The sequence below is a fragment of the Drosophila takahashii genome, chromosome 2R (genome assembly GCF_030179915.1).
Source record: "Drosophila takahashii strain IR98-3 E-12201 chromosome 2R, DtakHiC1v2, whole genome shotgun sequence".
NCBI lineage: Eukaryota > Metazoa > Arthropoda > Insecta > Diptera > Drosophilidae > Drosophila > Drosophila takahashii.
The window spans coordinates 11,765,082-11,786,296 of record NC_091679.1 but is presented as its reverse complement, the minus strand read 5'-3'; the positions used below and the strand labels follow the sequence as shown (position 1 = coordinate 11,786,296).

The following is a 21,215-nucleotide window of genomic DNA, read 5'->3' as shown; positions in this document are numbered from 1 at the left end:
TTCCTTCCATTGCCTCTATTTTTTCTACTTCTTCGGCTAACTTCAAGAATTCCGTTAATGTTTTGAACCCTGAGCGTCTAGTATATAGTTTTATTTTGCTTCTGCAATTCCTGTATATACGGTCCAACTTCGATTCTTCCGAATACTCTGTGAATCTCATTAACTTCCTTAGGTTCATTGCGTATTCCCTTGTTAGTTCCGTCTCCTGCTGTCGTAGCTGTGCAATTTCTTCCTTCCAAGTATTTATCTCACTCGGTGTGGTGTTCCACTAGTCTATTACTACTAGACTCCTGCATGAATACATTCATAAGGCCTTTTGAATCATTTTTCCCAAAAAGGTGTACATGTTTTGTTATACACTAGAGGCCTGCATGAATGTATTTATTTCCAAACTTACAGTACTGTACAGCTGTACACGGTACTCACATTTAGTGTACTCATACAATATTGTAGAGAGTACCCACTCTACCGATAGTAACTGAGTACACTATTTTAGAGTGAACACTTTTTTAATACTATGTGTTATGCTTCTCAATCTGAACAATACTATGAGTGTCGTCTCAATTACTATTGTACAGTACTGTACTCTGAGTAAAAAAAAAGTGCAAATTTGTATTGCAATAGCTAATCAGAAGACGAAGACTCCATAACTCAATCTAATCCACAAATCGATCCTGTTTTTGAAGACTACATTCAACCAATCCAAAGCAATAGCCTTCATAATACAATTAATGATGAAATCGAAACATATAAACACGTTAAAATCTTGTACAGTGACGACTTTAATGTCCTGCAATGGTGATTTATCAATAAGAAAACATTTCCATTATTATACAAACTAGGCCTACAAATCTTAGCGGTCCCAGCAAGTAGCGCTCCGTCGGAGAGGGCGTTTTCAATTGCAAAAAATCCAATTTCCGCAAAGCGTTCCAAAATTGCTTCGACTGGTCAACAAAATAATGTATTTAAACTCCAACATAGACAGCATTAATGAAAATGTCTTAAATAGCGATTAATGTATTAATAAATCCGTCAATATTTTATGACTAACGACACTTTGTCTCTTTCATTAGGTTTAAAGTGATTCTGCTAGTGGATAGATTACAATATTACAAAGAAATAAGCAAGCTTTAACATTTTATAAATTCAGTAGGCCGTGTAATTTTGGGAAAACTTCATTCACTGTACAATGAGTTATTGTACACCAAAAACACTGTATTCACAATATACTGTACTGTGTCTGGAAAAGTGAGTACAGTATTTGGCAATACAGTCACAAGTACTGCATTCACTCATATTTAAAGTAATGAATACAGAAAAACTTATACAAGTTTTAAGAATGAGTGATTCATTTGTCAGTTTGAATGCATTCATGCAGACCTCTAGTAGAAAAGCAGATATTGCAAGTGGAGGAAAACCATATTTTACACACGTACTCGAAAATCTATAATGCGGGAAGTCTAAAAACCAGTGGATTTTGGCCTGCATTCTACTGCCAAAAATCCAGATAGAAACCTCATTTCCCCCTTACTTCTTGTGTCACCTCCGTGTATTTTGAAACCAGAGATGGAAGAAATAATAGGGGTAAATGAGTTTTTATCCCTTCCGCTTGTATGGAAAAACCTGATGAAAATATGTTATTTTCCAGAGGAATTTTCCCGGGGGGTTGTATGGAGAAACCTGATGAAAATATGCTATTTTCCAGAGGAATTTTCCCGGTGGGATTGCACACGGCCGGTGCACAAACATACGCACTTTTATGTATATTTTCGAACCCAACAACGGCAAACACAGTGCCGACAATAAAATTTCCTTCACGACAAAATTCACATTTTTTAGCTTTTTATACCCGTTACTCGTAGAGTAAAAGGGAATATGGTATTCGTGCAAAAGTATGTAACAGCTAGAAGGAAGCATGTCCGTCTGTCCGTCTGTCTGTCTGTCTGTCTGTCTGTCCGTATGAACGATGAGATCTCGGAAACTATAAAAGCTAGAAGATTGACATTTTGCATGCAGATTCTAGGAGTTTCTACGCAGCGCAAGTTTGTTTCAAAAGGGTGCCACGCCCCCTCTAACGCCCACAATCGCTTGTATACGAAATTAAAAATGTTAATATTTCGGAAAAGTAAAAATGCAGTTTTATTGTGCTTATAAATACCTATCGAAATGTAGAAGAAATTTTTTAAATCGGACCATTCGTTAAAAAGTTACGGCGGATCAAAGTTTTTATCTCCATCTCCATCGCACTCCCTTTAGCTGAGTAACGGGTATCTGATAGTCGGGGCACCCGACTATAGCGTTCTCTCTTGATTTCTTTCAAATCCAAAACCAACTTTTAAAGAATAATAATAATAAAACAAGAGAGAAAGTTAACTTCGGCCAGCCGAAGTTTATATACCCTTGCAGTCACCCAGCGCGAACATTCCTCTGGAAAATATGATATTTTCATGAGGTTTTTCCATACAAGCGGAAGGGACAAAACCTTATTCACTCGTAACATTTGTTCCGACTCTGGTTTCAAAATACACGGGGGTGACACAAAAAGGGAGGGATAAAGAACAACCTTCTCAAGCCTATTTAAAATGTACTATGTACTACCTGCAATAGAAAATAGACTTCTGGGAAAGTTTCATCGCGATAGCTTTAAAACTGAGATTAGTTCGCATAGAAACGGACAAACGCACATGGCTAAATGGACTCGGCTAATGGTGCTAATCAAGAATATATATACTTTATGTGGTCGGAAACGTCTCCTTCACTGCGTTGCAAACTTTTGACTGAAATAATAATACCCTCTGCAAGGGTATAAAAATATAGACAAATACAAAAAGCGGAAATAACGGCCTGAAAAAAATAATTTTTTCGTTTACTTCTACTGATTCTCAGAGTACGAGTCATGTGCAGCGCACATAAGCGAAAAGATTGGCAGAGCGCCGTCTCAGACATCCCAAACCAACTTCTACCACACTCCAACAGTCATGAAGTCCGGTTGCCACTTACCTCCCTGCGGGAATTATTTTCAATGGCCAACTTTCAGGGACCTTTTTACGGCACACACTGGGCCAGAAAGTTAATTTTTTGCCAAAAATCTGTAATTTCTTTCCTAAGACAGTTAGAAGGATGCAGTTTTTTGCGTTTTTTTCTTAAAAGATTGAACTTTCCAACAAACTAAAAGTAAAATTTCTTGGAATTTTATATGATATAGATAATCCAGACCAAAGTCGGAAAATTTTACGTACTTTTCGGTTTTTTATTTTTAAAAAAATAACTAGAAGACGCACTTCTTCCATTTTCGAAAACAATAAAGTATGAGATAAAACAAACTAAAAAAAATTAACATCACTAAAAAATATTATGTCATTTAAGATTTATGAACCGTTAAAAAGTGCAACTTTCGGAGGCTTCCACATCAACGTTTATCAAACAATCGATTTTAAAAAAAATTCTATTTTTTTGTTCTTGTTACCTTTTAAGTTTTATATAATCAAATTATGTAAAAAAAATTGTTTAAAAATATTGTTTTTTGATTTGTTTAATGTTAATTTGACATATTCTGAAGTCATCACAAAAGTATGCTACATTTTTATTTGCATAGTCCTGATTAAATAGATAGATATAGGTTTGGAAAATACCATAATCGATTAGTGTACGTAAAAAGTAGATTTTAGATGTTAGTCACACTAAAATCAAATTTTTGAGCGCAAAATTTTCACCAAAACCTGAAGAAATAAAGTATGGCATACTCTTGGGCTCTCTTAGCTAAGCTCTTCAAAATAGCTCGACTTCGAGTTAAGCCTTTAATTAAAACTTAAATTACCGAAAACTAAGGCAAAACCGCATCGAGTCGGTGGGCTACGCTTTTAGTAAATTGATCAACGAATTTTTTTTTGAAGGAATGAACTAATTTGGGGATGGCACTCGAAGGCACTCGAAAAGCAAAGTACTCATTTGCTGAAAAAAAGCGTAAAAATTAACAATTACATTTATTTTAGCAAACAAGTAAGACATACGAGCGATATTATATTTTTTACTTGTTGAAAATAATCCCTTCTGCAAGTTTCGGAAAGAAGTCGAACAGCAACATCAGCCTCTTTGACTTCTAAATTTTTTTTCATTTCCATCAATATTTTATGAATTTTTCACTTTGAAAATATGGTAAAAGAAAACTACTTGCCCGAATTCTTTGAAACTTTGGCATAAATTAGTTTAATGTATTATAAAAAGGATCCCAAACTCAATTTGGTCATTTTCTTGAAAAAGAAAAACGTATTTTTGGCCAAAAATCTGATCGGCTGGCCCAGTGTGCGGCAGTAGACGTTAGTAGATGCCCTAATCTGACACCGGTCGAGAAGTTGTTTCAACGTATCACCAAAAAAAGGGGCGAGGCCAAACCGATTGTGACCAAATCTCTCACCAATGACTGGTTCGGCCAGCCGAAGCTTATATACCCTTGCAGATCATTCCCATTAACTTACAAATAGCAAAAATTTTAAATTTCGTATTATTTTGACATTAATTTTTCTATCCTTCCCTATGGCAGCTATATAAATTCCGAAATATTAAATAAAAATCATATCCTAGAGTAGAAGAGAATACAATAAAAATCAACGGAGCTATAATTTGTTTCCCATTAATTTTTTGATCTTTCCCATGGCAGCTATATGATATAGTCGTCCGATTTTGATCAAATTAAAATTGAAATTCGGAAATATTTAAAAAGAGTCATATCCTAGAGTAGAGGAGAATACAATAAAAACCAAAGAAGCTAGAATTTATTTTCTATTACTTTTCCATTCTTTTTCCGATCGTTCCTATGGCAGCTATATGATATGGGCACTTCCAAAATGTCGCTCGGGACATTTCCACACCTTTAAAGTTGAAAAAAAATTGTAAAACAATGGATTTTAATTTTAATTATGGGCTTTTCTTTTCACTCTTTCCAAGCTCTATTTTTGGTAAAAATCTTGATTTTGTACCACTTTTAGTTTTTAAGATATCGGTAAAAAAAACTGCCGTATTCGCTCGGGACAAAAATAGAAGTGGATTTCGGGGAAGTTCATACAACACCAGAAATTAGCGAATTCTGATGGAATATTTGAATGCGATTTTTTTAGAATGTTGTTCAAACATGTCGCTGTGAAATGCTTTTGGTTTTACTCAAAAATTCTTTGCCGTTTTTTTTTATGCAGTTTCAACCACATTCGCTTGGGACATGTCGCTCGGGACATTTTTTCCGACTGTTTTGTAAAGCGGATTTCTTTACCTCTATCTCTCAATTGCTGGATGTTTTGCTTTTAACTTAATAGTTTAGCAAGTGAATGAAGGATTCAGTACAGAAAAATGTCACATATGAGCATTCCTATAGGATAAATGAACAACAGAAGACAAGTCCAAAAAATAACAAAAAAAAAAAAACTGATTTTTGCGTATATTGGTCGGGTTTGTCATAAAAATAATCAAACTATACTCCAAATTTGTAGTTACCCTGCAGGAAAAATGCGAACTAGTCTGAAAAACAACTAGTTATACAACTAATATAAGGCAACCGGAATTTGTCTGAATGCATTTGGACTACACAGGGTCTAGAAAATTTGTGCTAGTCGAAAAAATGATTAATACAAAACTAGTAAAAAAAAAACTTGGTTCGGACTAGTACCTTTCTGACAAAAAAACCTTAAAAATATTTAACTGGTAGAACAAATACATATTAGGGTCTAGTTAAAAGGCAACTGGAATTTAACTAGTTGCAAATGAAACACATATGATCCAAAAATATAGCCTAGAGTGTAAATGTCTTGGGAAATTTAACACTAAACAAATTAAACACTCGAGGTCCTCGGTTCAATCCCCAATCTCTGTACATTTTTTTTTGTTTTTTGTTTGCTAGGTGATGCTTTAGTTTTATTTTAAACTTTGTTTAATTTGTCCGAGGCAATATATATGTGAAAAATCACTGTTTTTGAATTATGTCACACTAAAGTTCATAAAGCTTGTTAGGGCATTACAAAATGTGATGCGTGTATGGCTCAATCAGTTAGTGTGTCTACAAATCCAAAGGTCCCGGGTTCCAGTCCTAGATAGGGCGACTTGCCTCAAAAAAAGTAAGTTTGTTTTAATTCCATTTAATTATCATTTACTGTATTTCATTACATAATAATTATCAGAAATTCTCTAAGGACCGCGCCTATTAATTGGACACTAAATTAGGAGAGCGTCAAGTTAGGCATCGTCAAGTACTAGTGAAATCCAATTACTTGATGGTTTAGAGATTAATTTTTAGTTTTTTCGTGAAAATATTTTTTTCAGTGTAGTTTAACAGCTGTAACCATAAAATGGTTAACAGTCACTAGTGCAAAACTAGTAGCAAATGGACTAGTTGTTTCCGACGACAAGCATATGAAAAATGGACCACTTCGTTACAAGGAAATGGACATAACTTGAACTAGTTAACCTTCTTGACCCAACTAGTATTTTAATGGTCCAAAACTGATTCCGTTTCCTGCAGGGTAAGCTCAGTATCCAACTAATTAGAAACTAATATCGGGGCAAAATCACGTGGAAATATGATTTATTCAAGTTTCAAGGTTTTTGGCTTGGTGGACTTTTTTTTGGAAGTGCCCATATAGTCGTCCGGAATTTTTAAATATTTAATTCGAAATTCAGAAATATTTAAAAATAACATCCCCAAAAGTAGAAGGTAATATTTCAAAAATTACCTAAGGTAGAATTTTAATTTGGACACGTAATTTAAGAAATACACGCTTGTAAAGTTTTAAAGTTAGTGATGCGCGCAGTTTTGCTTTGCAACTAAAAAGTAAAGTACCGAAAGTTTTCCAGAAAAATCTGGTATGCCAAGAAAAAGCTTGAGCAATTTAGAGAAAATTTGCATACCCTTTGCCAATTTTGGGATCTATAAATTTTTTGAACTTTGGCTTATGGGGGCAACCACTGTGCACTGGGAGGACATGTCGGATCTTCTTTTGCGATCCTTCCTATGGGAGCTATAAGATATAGTTGTCCGATCCGGTCGGTTCCGACATATATACTACCTGCAATAGAAAGAAGACTTTTGGGAAATTTCATCCCTATAGCTCAAAAACTGAGAGACTAGTTTGCGTAGAAACGGACAGACAGACGGACAGACGGACATGGCTAGATCGACTCGTCTAGTGATGCTGATCAAGAATATATGTACTTTATGGGGTCGGAAACGTCTCCTTCACTGCGTTGCAAACTTTTGACTGAAGTCATGATACCGTCTGCAAGGGTATAATAAGAAGCTGTGCTTAAATTGTTTCGCAAGAACCCATCAGCTTCGCAATTGTTCCAGCACTCACAGCTGTTTCACCTGTAGAGGCAGGCATCATATCCTTTTACATCGAGGCCCCATCAGGGTCAAATTCCACAGCCACCCCTTTGGCAATGCCACAACCTACTGCGAGACCTTCGAGCAGTCATACACAAAAAAGCAATTCCACTGTGCAAAATTATTTTGCCTCCAGCACTATCAGGTCAATTATTGACATCTGTCATCTGGGCGAGCGAGATCATTTATCGACTCGGGATCGGAAGCAACGTTCATTCGTCTCTTCAATCTCATCAAACTGCCATTCCGACATATGCAAACCCAAGTTTCTGGTCTAAACCAGTCGGTGTCCGCTAAGTCTACCAGATTATGCCACTTCGCAATTCGCTCTCTAACTAAGCCGGGTCTACGAACAGATTTCCGCTGACTTAGCTAGTCGAGGCAAGGACCAGTGTCGCTACAAGGACCAAGATATCTATGGCCAGCGCAAAGCGACGCTCATTTAACCTAGAACGACATCTGACGACTTTCTAGACCGTTTCTTCAAGCTTGATAAAGCACTGATCGACCTGGTGTATATTCTACGGTTCCTTAAGCGCTGCTGCAAGAGCCCGATCCCGGCCTATTTACGTCCCACATGCGATGAAATACCCGATGCGGAATAAGTCCTTATCTCAATTGCGCAGAGTAGAGCGTCATAATTTAGAGGCCAGTTTTAAGTCCTATCCTGACCTTGTTTCCTTTTCTGGACCCACATGGCCAACAAGGGCATGTGGTCGCGTCACTGCCTCCAAAATCCTACAGTACGATGAGCGCCATAATTCTTCCGTACAACTGTAGAGTGTACCGCCTTCTCAACCAATTTTCCCGCCAGATCACTTTTCATGGCGGCAACCAATTATTTGTGCGCCTAATCTAAGTATTGGGTGCCTAAAATTAAGAATCTGGTGAAAGCTGTTCGGCAGAGTGGTGTCTGTTTTCCCCGGAGCCGATGGCTGAGTTCTAGTGGTTGACATCCGTACTTCTCGCGGAGCAGTCAAATGTCCCGTACATAAAGGCATTCTCCTTCCTACCGAGGTTACGGAATCCTCCGTTTCTAAGGATTATATTTTATTTTCGCGTGTCGAGTTACTTACTTAAGTTCATGTAGTTCTTCTTACTAAGTCAGTGTATCCTCCTTTATCCCCGTTGACTTACTCCGACATCATCGTACACGTACCGCCCGAACTTTGGATATCAGACGTTCCCGAGGTATTCCATCCAACCGCTAAACAAGTACTACTCGAATTGCGTGGCTCACGAACACTCCAAGAGAGCGTGTGACAGCTAGGGTTCCTGCAAGAAGTGTGGAGGAACCCACCACACCCTTCTGAACATGCACAAGCAGTCGCAACCCCCATGCACATCCTGCCAGGCGTCTTCATCGTCACCACACTCATCAAGCGCGGTTCGTCGACGTTCGATGCCTACTAGGCAATCCCCGATGTCGGTCTCGCGGACTCCTTCGCCGACAGCGGCCTCCAAGTCGACCCGAGCCTACGGATCCGAGCTCCTGTACGGCGTCGCTCAGAGCCAGTACAGGAGTTCGGATCCGGGCTCGGGCCAAATTCGAGGACATCCGCCTCGCAGATAAACGTTTCCACCGCCCGGCGACCATCACCGAAAACTGATCCAACCAGGGTTCCCAAATGTGCAAGATGGTCTGCCTGTGCCTCAGAGCACCATGTTCGGATGGATCGTGTCCGTGCCATGGCAACGTTTTGCTCGCGCAAGGCGGGGAGAATGTTCGCGCAAGGCGGGGAGAATGTTCGCGCCAGATGGGCGCTTAATGCTGGGAGGCAGTGTGGGAAGCCAGCGCTTTACAGTATAAGATTTTGCCACTTAAATCAGTAGGAGTCGTATTTTTTAAGATTTCGGCTTTAAAGGGCATAGCAGACTTACCTCTGGAAAACGGCCCCCAGCGATTTTAAAAAAATGTAAATCAATGGTAGATAATTAGAAGGAGAGTATGGAAACCAATTTTCAAAGCTATTGTACATTTGGCTGAGGAGTAATCGTCTGCAATCCCAAAAAGTATTTAGGCTTATATCTGACCAACGGAAACGCTTAACTGAAAATTTGTGATGAGAAATCAAGGGGATAGAAATAGATCCTCGCTAAAAAAGTTTGGAATTTTTAAGACTTTTTAAAAGTGCAGAAAACCGCGATTAAAATTTTCAAAAAAATGTTTGACCACTTTCAAGTTTTGTCAACCTCACCAATTTTTTACAGTTCCTGTGTCTTTTAACCATTGCACTATGGGCAAAAAATTCGAAAGTGAGGCATTTTTACATTTTTTTGTTCTTCAGTATTACATAAATGACCTTCTGTGGTTATTTACAACAATTAAAGGAAACCAAAATTCATTTTCAAAGAATTTTGTTTGGCGTTTTTCGTCATTTTTATTCCTTAAGAAATTCAAAAGCTTGAAATAGGGTCACACGGTTACAAAAAGGGACGAAAAACTTTGTAGTTTTCGCACCTCGATTTCTTTGGCTATTGTAAGCTAACCAAAAAAGTTTAAATATGGATACAAAGAGTAAAGGATTGTAAAAATAAATTATAAACACTGAATGTTTATTATATGTGTTGTTTTGTCCATTTGTTCAGTGTGTTGTCGCTCAGTTTTTAGATGACAAATAAGAAATGTATATTTGCTTTCTGTGGAGTATAAGTTGTGAGTATAGGAGAGTATAGGCAAGGTAAAAATTGGAAGTTATAAACAAAACAATTGCTAATCGAACCCTATCAATACTTTTTGCACGTTTTTGCACGTTTTACGTAAAACCTCCATGTTGTAGTTGCATTCGAGTTCTGTCACTACACATTGCTTTATGTTTGGATCGAGAACAACCGGTAACAATCCGTTGTGATGGAATTTGTATTGCAAACTATGAACGGAATCGAATTAAGCGATAGTCAGCACACAATAGTCAAAAAGAAAATTAAGCAGATTGTTGCCTTTCTTAGTCGTAATTTGCAAAAATGTCATAAAATAATAACCCGATTCAAGAAAAAACATTCCCTGTGGCTTTCGTCGAACATGAAAATTTCATTTTTTGAAAAGGGCTTGCCAAGCGACAAACCTGGTCGCAAATGCCCAACTTATAATGAGACAGGACTACGATTAAAGCGTAAGGTGGCATCTCAATTGGCGAAAGAAAAAGATAATTCGATGCCATTGCTTTTGCATGGTGCTTCTATTTGGCAAAAATATCAAACAAGATGATACTGCAGTTTTGTTGCGAAAGGCGTTAAATATGAAATATTTATTAACAAATACATTTTTTTTAGATCCTTGCCCTTAAAAGTAAATATGCGGCGTGGGCGGTTGATGGAGACTTGGTCCAATTCAAAATTTAACAAAAACAGAAATTGTATTACAGTTACCAACACAAATAACATTTTCTTTAAATCCTTGCCTTCAAATGTATATATGCGGCGTGGGCGTAGATGATGATGTGGTCCGATTCAAAAAGCAACAAAAACTTAAATTACATCCTAGCCTTAAAAGTATATAACAAAAATTTTAGATTTGTATTTTTAAAACTGGAGTTTATGCCTCAAAGACTGAATATTTGCCCATAGTGCATTGAATTAATAAAAAAAATCATAATTTTATAGGTGGAGCAACAGTGTCAAAGAAAGGAAAATCTAGATTTCAAGTAGTTTTGTGGAACGTTTTCTACAACCCGGCCACCCCAGTTTTTTTTTTAAGTTTTTGAAGTGCACAGTACCAACTTGATTGCAAAGCACATTGCTTCAAAGGTTTTCTTCGAGTAGGAAGAAGTCGATTTTTTTTGTTAGCTGGTGCTATTTTTGACAGTTAAGTAATACAAAAACGAACTGAATAATTCACCCAGTAAATTGGGTTCTCCTTGCGAAAAATAGAATGGTATTATTTCAAACTTGCCCATTGGCCGAAATCCTACTTTTTTACTTAAGGGGGGAGTTACATATAGAACTGCAAATTTGTCAAGTTTTTCATGATTTTTTTTAAACAATAAGGGTTTGTGCTGGAAGTTTGCAACTTGGCATGTTGATTACATAGTTCTTATATACTTTAAACCAATTTTATTTTTTCTTGTATCTTTTAAAATGGCGGCCGTTAGAATTTTTTTGTCAGGCCTTTTTTAAAAAAAGTAGGCCAGCTGCGGATCGTCTACAGTTCACTGTGTAGATCCGATTTTTGTGAAACCAAATTTATTTTGTTGAGAAATAATGTAGAAACTGTCTGAACCTAACTTACATAGAATATCTAAAAAACTCTGGTTGGGGCACTCTTTTAAAGTCAAAAATACATTTTTTTCTTATTTTTCTTGTTGTTTTGCTTTAGAAAAAATACTTCAACGTACAAATTTCTACATAAAGTAGGTTCAGATAGTGGGCAATTTCATTACAAACATTTCCGCAAAAGCAGCATGATGATCGAAGCATTACTTTTTGAGATACACGATCCGCAGCTGAGAAAAACATGGTTTCGAGAAAAACACATTTAAAGTAATGAAACATATCTACTGCACAAGGAAGGTGGGTGCCGTCATACTGGAATAAGTTCCAAAATAGTTCGAATTTCTTCGTGAAACTTTCATGACACATTCTTAAAGAGTTATACTACCAATTTAAATAATAAAAAAAAATTGACTTTTTTTTGTTTTCTGTATGTATCTCCCCCCTTAAAAATGGTATCGCTGGGTCATTTATGGTCAAAAAGCATCATATTTTTAATCTCGTAATCGGCCATGGAAAGACAGATATTTCTTCTTACGCCAAGTAAGGCAAAAGAGTGATGATAGTGCCAAAACAGGTATAAGAATAAATATTGGAAGCAATGTGCTTTGCAATCAAGTTGGAACTGTGTACTTCAAAAACTTAAAAAAAAAAATGGGGTGGCCGGGTTGTAGAAAACGTCCCACAAAACTACTTGAAATCTAGTTTTTCCTTTCTTTGACACTGTTGCACCACCTATAAAATTATGATTTTTTTTATTAATTCAATGGTTAAAGGACACAGAAACTGTAAAAAATTGGTTAGGTTGCCAAAACTTGAAAGTGGTCAAACATTTTTTGAAAATTTTAATCGCGGTTTTCTGTACTTTTAGCGAGGATCTATTTCTTATCCCTTTGATTTGTCATCACAAATTTTCAGTTAAGCGTTTCCGTTGTTCAGATATAAGCCCAAATACATTTTGGGATTGCAGACGATGTCCATTAGCTTTGAAAATTGGTTTCCATTCTCTTCTTCTAATTACACAGGCCGACAAAATGTGACATGGGTCGGTGTCCAGGCCTGCCACCATTTTATTTCGATAAATGAGGCTTTTCTAAGCATAAGTTGCCACTACGCCTATAGTCCATCAGCTCTGGTATTTGCGGTATCTTTAATTTAAGAAAATCACAAATTTTCTTCGTCTTTTGGGATATATCTTCAAGAGTGGTCAACCAATTTTGGTAATCTTTTCGGAATTAAATAGTTACATGTCTCTTTTATACGGTCGTTTTGGAAAATTCAATCTAACTGAACCACAAGAGAAGGTGGGCGCATTTAAAATTTTAAAGTCACAGCAAAGTTTAAAAATCTTCATTTGTGAACAGCGTTTAAAAATTAAATAAAAATATTTTCTTCTACAATGCATTTTTGATCCAAAGACACCTTATGTCCCTAATTTTTAGGACACTCATCAGGTTTTTGTGTATTGTTTAGGAATTTGTAAAATTGTTTTTCTTACTTCCTTCACAGTGACGATTCACAAACAGTGCCCAAACCTGTCACTATTTTACGTAACTCATAACTTTTTTTGAGCACAAGTGACCCTTGCTTTAAAAATATTTATACATGGGCGTAAGCTAAAAGCTGGAGGGGGATTACACTTCAAGCATTTCAGCCCCCAAAGATTAGTAGGCTACGCTCATGTGCTTATACTCAAAGCAAAACTACTTAGATCGTTTAGAATTATGATATTTAAAATTGTGACAGGTTTGGGCACTGTTTGTGAATTGTCACTGTGAAGGAAGTATGAAAAACAATTTTACAAATTCCTAAACAATACACAAAAACCTGATGAGTGTCCTAAAAATTAGGGACATTAGGTGTCTTTGGATCAAAAATGCATTGTAGAAAAAAATATTTTTATTTAATTTTTAAACGCTGTTCACAAATGAAGATTTTTAAACTTTGCTGTGACTTTAAAATTTTAAATGCGCCCTCCTTCTCTTGTGGTTCAGTTAGATTGAATTTTCCAAAACGACCGTATAAAAGAGACATGTAACTATTTAATTCCGAAAAGATTTCCAAAATTGGTTGACCACTCTTGAGGATATATCCCAAAAGACGAAGAAAATTTGTGATTTTCTTAAATTAAAGATACCGCAAATACCAGAGCTGATGGACTATAGGCGTAGTGGCAACTTATGCTTAGAAAAGCCTCATTTATCGAAATAAAATAATGGCAGGCCTGGACACCGACCTATGTCACATTTTGTCGGCCTGTGTTATCTACCATCGCTGATTAAAATATTTTAAAAATCGCTGGGGGCCGTTTTCCCTAGATAAGTCTGCTATGCCCTTTGGAGGGAATTTTCTAGTCCGCCCAAAGATTATTTTGGACATGAAAAATAGGCGTGGCACTTTCGGGGGCGCAAACAAATGAAAAAGCCGGTTTTTTAAAGAAAAAAACGCAATAAAAATATTTTGAAAAAATTTTAAAACGTTCGCCTATTTTTGTGTTTTTTTGTTAACATTTTCGCCAACTTAAAAAACTTTTTTTAAATTATTTGATACCACTTATGTTTTGTTTTTTTTGTTTTTTAAAATGTTGTATTTTGGTTATATGCTTATGTTTTTAGCTGTAAAAACAGCTGCAAATAAGGTTTAATATTAAAGATAATTGATTACATAAAACAAGAAAACTTTAGTTTAGATTGTCGATCATGGCCTAGTCTACATTGGGGTATACACTTCTGGGGCACTGCCTGTAACACTTCTATAAAAAGAATTGAATCCTGCCAATCCAAAATTTTAAGACATATGATAAACGCCCCATACTTGTAATGGGTAACCTTTAAAAAATATAGGCAGATGGAACTCTCGGGTATAGCCACCACGTCTGATATTTCTTCTGCTTTACTGGCTCGTCGGCTATACCACGCTATACCACGAGGCCTACAATCTTATTATTAAAATAAAACGTGCAAAAACGAACCAAAAAAAATGCTAAACCGGACGGAGAGAACAAGTTACACGTATGACAGCTAGAAGGACATGCAAAGAAATTTAGGATATCGGAGGGTCCGCTGATCTTGTTGCGGCCCAATATGCCCACCCAACCTTGGCCACGAAATTCCACTTTAAATTGGTTCATGACCCCTTTTGTTTTATGGGGTTAGGGGTTAATTAGCGGGGATCAAAATAATAGTTTGTTACGCAAACATAATAATTTATTACTGACTAAAAATTACAATATAAAATTTCATAGCTTTCTTCGGGTTTTTTCAATATAGTTAAGATATAAATTAAATATAATTCTTTAATCAATTACGTTTTAAGATGTACTTTTCCCGATCAAATTCTTTAAGCAATTCAAAACAACAAAACCACTTGGTTTACCTTTTGATTTAATTTGCTTTTATACGTAACTGTTAATTAACAGTTTAGGTTATGTTAACTAAGGTAAAGAAAAGGGTTTTCTGTTCCCATGTTAGTTTTGGGCAAACAGTGGCTTTACATAAGGCGAATGGAAAAAAAACTCACAAGAGAAAATTCAATTTCGCAAAAATTGTTTCAAAATATAAAAAGGTAGCAAGTTCCACTCACATTTCATTCGGTTCCAACGTTGAAAGCGCTTTCAGAGGTCGTTCCTGTTTTGCTTTTAGGGAGGGTTTAAAATTGTATTATTTCGAACAATGTATGTATTTATTAAAAGTTTTTTTCCACACTCGCACCGATACGCGCACCGAGGCCCTTGGGACATTTTTTTTTTAAACTAGCCAAAATTAAAATTTAAAACAGACAATTTATTACATAACTACCCACTAATCTAATTTCCCATTCCCACTATCCGCTGATCGGTCAATGCTCTTTTCAGTATGCTTCTGAGCTATGCTTTCTCCCCCTCTAACACATACTCTTATGGGGAGCCACTCTCTTACTGGTTCAAGTCCGGGCTACTTCCCTCTCTCGGTTCGCTCACTGATCTCTTCTTCTGTTATAGGCATGGAATATTGTCCAACGCAGAAAATTACCGGCTATTTGAATCTTAAACCGGAAATGGACAACTGGCGGAAACGTATGGGCATTTTCCGGGGGCTTTTTCCCGGATTTAGAACTCCTTAGGATTACGTAATTTTGAGTAGGGGTCTTAAATCGGGGTTAGGGACGATCACTGGCACTGCATTACTTTATACAGGGTATTCACTTTTCTGCTACGCCTCAAACTCCCTCACTACATCCGCATAGACCTTTATGGTCCACCAATATCCCAACGGCCTATCGCGCATGCGAGGAGACCGAATAAACCGGGCTTAAATTAGCAGCGCTCTAACGTAGTCGTCCCAGCTGCACGCGATGTCGAAAACTGGGTCTTCTTCTTCTCTCTTGGAGCTCGTAGCACCTCTGCTCTGTCGCTTTGACTTTTGACTTTTTTCCCGCTTGGTCTTGGTTAGCTTCTGGCGTAGATTCTTCGTTCTTTCGTCTCCAGGTATCTGGACGCCGAAACCTAATCCAAAATTATCTTTCAGACACCTGTGGAATACCTAGCTTTTTGCGTAAACTTACCCAGTGGATTTGGCACAGAAAATTTTATTAATATAGTTTGTAACTTTATTTGGTTTGTTTGGTCTTTGGCCGTAGGTTATTTTTTTATCGTTTTTTTTTTATTTCCCTTTTGGGGACACCCGCGAAATCTTATGTGATGATCCACCTGACTTTAAGGTTGGAGCTCACAGCAAAACGAGTTGTAATAATTAGGGGAGTGTAGGGTAATTTGACGAGTAGGGTAATGTGACAAACTCGTCGAATCTCATATATGACGTCACGACAAAAATTCCAAATAAATGTAGTCGTCTCCCCTTATCGTGTCGACAATGTATTTACAGTAATATTAATAAGAAGTCCCGTAATTTGTTCGTGAGGTAATTTTCGCTAAAAATGTGGTGCGCAAACTAGCAAGCCTATTCAATTTACTTGTGTTTCAGCAGTACCAGAGCAAAGATGAGTGGAAAATAAAATCAGGCAAATATATGCACGTATACATGAGATCTTTATCAACAGTTTTTGGTACCTCGCGTTTTTTCTTTTGCGCCGTTTGAGAGTGACACCGTTTTTGCTCCAAGTCTACCTTGTAGGGTATCGTGACGAACTTTTTGTAGGGTATTGTGACGAACTTTTTTTATTCAATTATTTTAATTGTTATCGTTAATTATTTGTAAAAAAAATATAATAATACCAGATAACATTTACTGCTGCAGTTTTATTGTTGTTTTTAATAGTGAGGTCAGTTTAATTTAATTAAAAAAAAATTTTTTTTTATTTAAAAAATTGCACTTTGACCATTTTTTTTGGTATTATCTTATTACTTCTTTCTTTTCCGTATCGAAAATACCTTTTCCGTAAATTATATATAAAAAAAATTTATTTTTTGTTTGTAAAAGGGATGGTTTACACCAAACTCTGTGGAATTTGGCTACGTTGAAATTTCGAATCCAAATTTTTCAGAAATATGCTCAGTAGGGCGGTCCAAAAAATGAAATTCTTTTCTCACCCTTTCACATGGTATATTAAAGATGCAAAAAAAATGAAAACAAAACAATTTTTTTTCCGAATTTAGACCTTGCGAAACGTGTTTAAAGTTTGCTTTAAAATTACTCATACGACATGTATAACAGTTCGAATTTGGTCGAAAAAAATCGCTCTCCCATTTCTTGTCTTGTCAAATTATGAATTTCGTTGGAATAATTGGTAAACAAAGGAGAGCAAAACATCAACTGAATTGTTGATATCTATGCCACCTTGATCAGAAAAACTCTTTGATCGAAGGCAACAGCGCGTATGGGTGATAAACTTTGAAACCAATTCGCAGACCCTAAAACACGATTTTTTTAAAAATTGTCTTTTGATATACCTTGAATACCACAATGCGCACCGTATAAGCGGGTGAGAGTAGGACCTTAAAATTGTCCATACAAATGTGGACCGCCCTAATGCTCAGTAAATGTAAGTAATTTTCTGCTTATACACTTTTAAAAAATATTGATTTTTGGAGAAGTTACATTAATTTATATTAATTAATTCGTCACATTACGCTACAACTTTTGAAAGTGCAAAAAAAAGAAGGGTTCACGCCAAAAGCTTTGGGATTTGGCTGCATTGGAATTTTGAATCCACATTTTACAGGGATATGCTCAGTAGATGTAAGCAACTTTCTGCGTTTACACTTTTGAAAAATATTGATTTTTAGAATAGTTACATTCAGAAAACGAATCGTTCGTCACCTTACCCTACACTCCCCTACTCCGAACCTACGACCTTCTCTGCTCGAGAATCCAAAACCAAAAGTAGGTAACCTCGGTCTTCAGCTAGCACGAAACCCGACTTTCCCTTGTCCTTTTCCCAGCTACTTGACACTATTCCATGTTAATCTTCGTTTTCTTTGACCTTATCTATATTCTGTAAGGGTTTAACAGAGCTGTTAAACAGATGCTCACTGACACCATCTCGATCTTATTTGGAGACTGCAAACCACTGTATCTTACAAATAAGGTCTAACGGACTTTAGGTCTTAGCTTAGTTTTAAGGGAATTTTAGGGGCAGGTACAAGATTCATTACATACTGTACAAGAAACACTACTATTTTTCGAGATCTCAAAATTAATCCTGTTTGTAAATCTATTACCAATGCTGCCATTCTCTACAGATCAAGACTCATCTCCCACACAAACAGACTTGCTTTCCGACTTTCCAGACCTATGAACAGAAGAAGACTAAGGAGATTGCACCCATTAGACAATTGGATACTTGGACGGCGCGCTTGTGGAAGACTCATTCCAGACTTAGACGCATAGACTGCCACACTGCTAAATTTTTGCAATGACTCTTTTTTTTATTCACTACTTTTGGTATTTTTACCATGGGTAAAAGTGAATATTTTAAAGATTTTTTTTAAAATGTGTAGCGCTTGTATTAATCTCGTAAATTGGGAGGCGCCATCTAGGACTCATATAGGGAAATATATTGAGGGGCATATAGAAAGGGGGAGGAGAGTAACAGACCCTAACGTCAACCTGCTTTGGGGCATCTCCCAGATTTGCCATGGGTTACCGCCAGAGCTATGGCGGCATAGTCGGTCTTTCCGATTTCGACCATCGTACTGAGCAGAAGTATTTCTTTCAAGTGTCCTCCAAAATTATAATTAAAAGAAAAGTGTACGAAAGTAAAAGTTCGGCGCAGCCATCAAAAATTAGCTCAGCGCTAAGTCCAATTGGGTGAGTTGGGAAGTTGAAGAATAATCCGGTTGGATTTCTGATGAGGGAAATTGGTTTTTTTTTGATATAGGCTTGGCGCTTTACAAATCATTTTTAAAGTTACAAGATCGGATCTAGAGGCACAAGAGAAAAGAGAGGGACGATAAAGCGAAAGAGGGAAATATTGGCGGACCTGACCTACCGCATCGTCGGCGGGAACGAGTGGAACTGGAATTGAGCGGAATTGGCGTTTATTAGTTCTGAGCGCATCAGTAATCGCGCTGCTGCCCAAGAGGGCGCTCAAAAAAACCGAACGAGTGGGTTTTGTGTGTCGCCGGAAAAGAATCGCTGCCAGAGAAATATCGTTTTTGTGTGTGTGGTGAAAAGCGGGAAAAACCCGCGGGAAAAAAGTATAACCTCCATCTGCGTCCTATTTTTTTGCCTTCTTCATCGTCAAAAGATAGGAAAATTAAAGTTAACCTAAAAGAAAAGTAATTTTAACCTAAAAGTAAAGTAATGCTATAGCCTTAAAAAGTAAAGTAATTCTAATGCCTTAAAGAGTAAAGTAATTCCATGCAGTAAACTAAAGCTATTCATAGTTCAAATAATCAAAGTAAAAACAGCATTAAGTGGAAAAATATATAAGTTAAATTATGTAATCTCCAAATAATGGCATGCGAAAGAGATAACGATGATGAAAGACGGCAATAAGGCAGAAAGGAGAAGATTTGAGTGATTTCTTTTTATTGGTTTTGAGTGATTTTCTGGCCGGCGACTCGGGGCAATTTTTTTTAATGTGAAATATTTTGTGAAAACATTTTTTAGAATTCTTTTTACAGCATTTCAGGACCACCTCTCGGAAAGCGCTGTCTACGAGGGAGTCGAGAATTGGTAAGCGAAAGACTTTCGTTTATGTAAACTTTTAAACCCCAAAGAAAAATTAGAAAAAGAAGAAGGGGATAAATAAAAAAAAAAGCAAAAAGATGCAGAAAGAAATTAGTTCCCGAGAAATTCGTTGGTGTTAACGTAAAGTAAAAAATTAAAGAATAAAGAACCTATTCCTTGTTTGCGCTCAAATCGCTCAGTTTCGTGGCTTTTGTGTTTTTTTGCCAAAATTTTCTGAGTTTTTTTATTGCTGCTAATTTAAGGCGGTAAAGTCGCAATCGTGCCATGGGGAACGACAGGCAGAGGCCTGCTGAATGTCTGCTTATTTGTTTATTGATTGCTAAAAAATTTGTTTATATTTACATTTGTTTTATGATTAAAAGTATCTGAATTTATTTTACGGTTTATATGCATGTATTCGAAACATAATTTTTATCATACTATACTTTTGTCCCATCATATTTTATATTTTAGATTTTAAATAAACTTTTATAATGTTGTAAGTCCAAATATTCGACACGACTAACTTACTCTTTTAACCCACTAATGCCCAAAGGGGTCGCTCGGTAAATTAAATGCATTTGACAAGAGCGATCACAGGAAGGGAGGGTCATGTGTACCTCAATACCATCAGAGGTTAACAGGCATTAAGGGATTCGACTTGGAGGCAAAAATCATGATTACACTCTATTCTGGATTTTCTTTAATTTTCCCCGTTCTATCGGCTAATGCCTATTTTTGATTGCTATTCCTTTCTCTCCAACTGTTATTGGCTGATTAATTAGGCATGCAACACAATCTTCCCATAATGATTATTAAAGGCGAGTTTTAGGAAAGAGTAGCAAGACCACCACGACCATTTGCCGTCGAGCCAGAGCAAGGATAAATTTAATTGTTGCATGCGCACTCTTTTCAAAGCTATCACCATCGCCAGGGTATGCTAATAAAGGCAGTTTTTGTTTGTTAGTATAATTAAATAATAATTAATCATTACAGAAGTGGCGCCCAACTTTAAGGGCCTCGTTAATACGTAGCTCACAAATAGCAATTTAAAAGAATTAGCCAAGATTGATAAGTCAGGGTGGCGTAGGGTTAAGGCGAGGGATTTTTACTCGATTAACTACACTCATAAAAATTAATTTCTCAATTCTAGAAATCTCGCCATTAAATCGGCTTACCCTTTAAAATAGAAAAAAAATTTCTTGTTATTAGAAAATTCGCCTTTGAATATAAAAAACCTTTCTTGATGGAAAAAATTCAAGAAATAATTTTTCTTAAAAATAGAAAAATGAAAATCTCATATGTTTGTTTTTGCCGTCGCAGCCCAAAAATTTGCTACAAATTTTAGGCCAAAAAAACCTTTGAATATATGGAAAAAATTACCCTAGAACAGGGGTGCTCAGTCCTATGGCACACGAGCACAATTGTTTTTGTAATAGCACTAAGCATACGGCAGTGCACTCGCAATGCTTGCCTATGCACGAACCGCGTCCTCTTTGTGTCGCTATCCGCAATAGATAAGAGCGAGC

At 36.6% G+C, this 21,215-nt stretch overlaps 1 protein-coding gene across 1 annotated transcript in view; it reads right to left on the bottom strand.

Moving 5' to 3' along the window:
* LOC138912116 (uncharacterized) overlaps positions 1–21,215 on the bottom strand; it is a 90,273-nt gene that overhangs the window by 3,656 nt on the left and 65,402 nt on the right. The gene's annotated exons all lie outside the window — the stretch shown is intronic.